The sequence below is a fragment of the Mustela erminea genome, chromosome 21 (genome assembly GCF_009829155.1).
Source record: "Mustela erminea isolate mMusErm1 chromosome 21, mMusErm1.Pri, whole genome shotgun sequence".
Lineage (NCBI taxonomy): Eukaryota > Metazoa > Chordata > Mammalia > Carnivora > Mustelidae > Mustela > Mustela erminea.
Window position 1 is genome coordinate 9,898,826 of NC_045634.1, and position 3,949 is coordinate 9,902,774.

Consider the following 3,949-nt stretch of genomic DNA (forward strand, 5'->3'; position numbering starts at 1 on the left):
CTTGGGAGATATAAAAGTCCTTTCTGGAGAAATAAAAACTAAAATCTAACAAAGTTGAAATCAAAAAAGCTATTAATGAGTTGCAATCAAAAATGGAAGCTCTCAGCGCTAGGATAAATGAGGCAGAAGAAAGAATTAGTGATATAGAAGACCAAATGACAGAGAATAAAGAAGCTGAGCAAAAGAGGGACAAACAGCTACTGGACCACAAGGGGAGAATTCAAGAGATAAGTGTCACCATAAGATGAAACAACATTAGAATAATTGGGATTCCAGAAGAAGAAGAAGAAAGAGAGAGAGGAGCAGAAGGTATACTGGAGAGATTTACTGGGGAGAATTTCCCCAATATGGCAAAGGGAACAAACATCAAAATTCAGGAGGTTCAGAGAACGCCCCTCAAAATCAATAAGAATAGGCCCACACCCCATCACCTAATAGTAAAATTTACAAGTCTTAGTGACAAAGAGAAAATTCTGAAAGCAGCCCGGGAAAAGAAGTCTGTAACATACAATGGTAAAAATATTAGATTGGCAGCTGACTTATCCACAGAGACCTGGCAGGCCAGAAAGAGCTGGCATGATATACTCAGAGCACTAAACGAGAAAAACATGCAGCCAAGAATACTATATCCAGCTAGGCTATCATTGAAAATAGAAGGAGAGAGCTTTGCGCAGTGGCAGTATCGTAGCCAATGAGGTTTATCCGAGGCGCGATTATTGCTAATTGAAAATAGAAGGAGAGATTAAAACCTTCCAGGACAAACAAAAACTGAAAGAATTTGCAAACACCAAACCAATTCTACAGGAAATATTGAAAGGGGTCCTCTAAGCAAAGACAGGGCCTACAAGTGGTAGATCAGTAAGGAACAGAGACAATACACAGTAACAGTCACCTTACAGGCAATACAATGGCACTAAATTCATATCTCTCAATAGTTACCCTGAATGCTAATGGGCTAAATGCCCCAATCAAAAGACACAAGGTATCAGCATGGATAAAAAAACAAACCCATCTATATGTTGCCTACAAGAAACTCATTTTAAGCCTGAAGACACCTCCAGATTTAAAGTGAGGGGGTGGAAAAGAATTTACCATGCTAATGGACATCAGAAGAAAGCAGGGGTGGCAATCCTTATATCAGATCAATTAGATTTTAAGCCAAAGACTATCATAAGATGAGGAAGGACACTATATCATACTCAAAGGGTCTGTCCAACAAGAAGATCTAACAATTTTAAATATCTATGCCCCCAACGTGGGAGCAGCCAACTATATAAACCAATTAATAACAAAATCAAAGAAACACATCAACAATAATACAATAATGGTAGGGGACTTTAACACTCGCCTCAGTGAAATAGACAGATCATCCAAGCAAAGATCAACAAGGAAATAAAAGCCTTAAATGACACACTGGACCAGATGGACATCACAGATATATTCAGAACATTCATTCCCAAAGCAACAGAATATACATTCTTCTCTAGTGCACATGGAACATTCTCCAGAATAGATCACATCCTTGGTCCTAAATCAGGACTCAACCAGTATCAAAAGATTGGGATCATTCCCTGCATATTTTCAGATCACAATGCTCTGAAGCTAGAACTCAACCACAAGAGGAAGTTCGGAAAGAACCCAAATACATGGAGACTAAACAGCATCCTTCTAAAGAATGAATGGGTCAACCGAGAAATTAAAGAAGAATTGAAAAAAAAATCATGGAAACAAATGATAATAAAAATACAACGGTTCAAAATCTGTGGGACACAACAAAGGCAGTCCTGAGAGGAAAATATATAGCGGTACAAGCCTTTCTCAAGAAACAAGAAAGGTCTCAGGTACACAACCTAACCCTACACCTAAAGGAGCTGGAGAAAGAACAAGAAAGAAACCCTAAGCCCAGCAGGAGAAGAGAAATCATAAAGATCAGAGCAGAAATCAATGAAATAGAAACCAAAAAAACAATAGAACAAATCAACGAAACTAGGAGCTGGTTCTTTGAAAGAATTAATAAAATTGATAAACCCCTGGCCCGACTTATCAAAAAGAAAAGAGAAAGGACCCAAATAAATAAAATCATGAATGAAAGAGGAGAGATCACAACTAACACCAAAGAAATACAAACTATTATAAGAACATACTATGAGCAACTCTACGCCAACAAATTTGACAATCTGGAAGAAATGGATGCATTCCTAGAAACATATAAACAACCACAACTGAACCAGGAGGAAATAGAAAGCCTGAACAGACCCATAACCAGTAAGGAGATTAAAACGGTCATTAAAAATCTCCAAACAATCAAAGGCCCAGGGCCAGACGGCTTCCCGGGGGAATTCTACCAAACATTTAAAGAAGAACCAATTCCTATCCTCCTGAAACTGTTCCAAAAAATAGAAATGGAAGGAAAACTTCCAAACTCATTTTATGAGGCCAGCATCACCTTGATCCCAAAACCAGACAAGGATCCCATCAAAAAAGAGAGCTATAGACCAATATCCTTGATGAACACAGATGCGAAAATTCTCACCAAAATACTAGCCAATAGGATTCAACAGTACATTAAAAGGATTATTCACCACGACCAAGTGGGATTTATTCCAGGGCTGCAAGGTTGGTTCAACATCCGCAAATCAGTCAATGTGATACAACACATCAATAAAAGAAAGAACATGAACCATATGATACTCTCAATAGATGCTGAAAAAGCATTTGACAAAGTACAGCATCCCTTCCTGATCAAAACTCTTCAAAGTGTAGGGATAGAAGGCACATACCTCAATATCATCAAAGCCATCTATGAAAAACCCACCGCAAATATCATTCTCAATGGAGAAAAACTGAAAGCTTTTCCGCTAAGGTCAGGAACAAGGCGGGGATGTCCATTATCACCACTGCTATTCAACATAGTACTAGAAGTCCTAGCCTCAGCAATCAGACAACAAAAGGAAAATAAAGGCATCCAAATCGGCAAAGAAGAAGTCAAACTATCACTCTTCTCAGATATGATACTATATGTGGAAAACCCAAAAGACTCCACTCTGAAACTGCTAGAACTTGTACAGGAATTCAATAAAGTGTCAGGATATAAAATCAATGCACAGAAATCAGTTTCATTTCTCTACACCAATAACAAGACAGAAGAAAGAGAAATTAAGAGTCAGTCCCATTTACAATTGCACCCCCATAAGATACCTAGGAATAAACCTAACCAAAGAGACACAGAATCTATACTCAGTAAACTATAAAGTACTCATGAAAGAAATTGAGGAAGACACAAAGAAATGGAAAAATGTTCCATGCTCCTGGATTGGAAGAATAAATATTGTGAAAATGTCTATGCTACCTAAAGCAATCTATACATTTAATGCAATTCCTATCAAAGTACCATCCATCTTTTTCAAAGAAATGGAACAAATAATTCTAAAATTTATATGGAACCAGAAAAGACCTCGAATAGCCAAAGGGATATTGAAAAAGAAAGCCAACGTTGGTGGCATCACAATTCCGGACTTCAAGCTCTATTACAAAGCTGTCATCATCAAGACAGCAGGGTACTGGCACAAAAACAGACACATAGATCAATGGAACAGAATAGAGAGCCCAGAAATAGACCCTCAACTCTATGGTCAACTAATCTTCGACAAAGCAGGAAAGAATGTCCAATGGAAAAAAGACAGCCTCTTCAATAAATGGTGCTGGGAAAATTGGACAGCCACATGCAGAAAAGTGAAATTGGACCATTTCCTTACACCACACATGAAAATAGACTCAAAATGGATGAAGGACCTCAATGTGCGAAAGGAATCCATCAAAATCCTTGAGGAGAACACAGGCAGCAACCTCTTCGACCTCTGCCACAGCAACATCTTCCTAGGAATATCGCCAAAGGCAAGGAAAGCAAGGGCAAAAATGAACTATTGGGATTTTATCAAGATCAAAAGCT

At 38.2% G+C, this 3,949-nt stretch overlaps 1 pseudogene; it reads left to right on the plus strand.

Annotated features, from left to right (window-relative positions):
- The first annotated feature begins 662 nt into the window (after positions 1 to 662).
- On the plus strand, positions 663 to 842 carry LOC116582059 (annotated as a pseudogene).
- Positions 843 to 3,949: the final 3,107 nt, after the last annotated feature.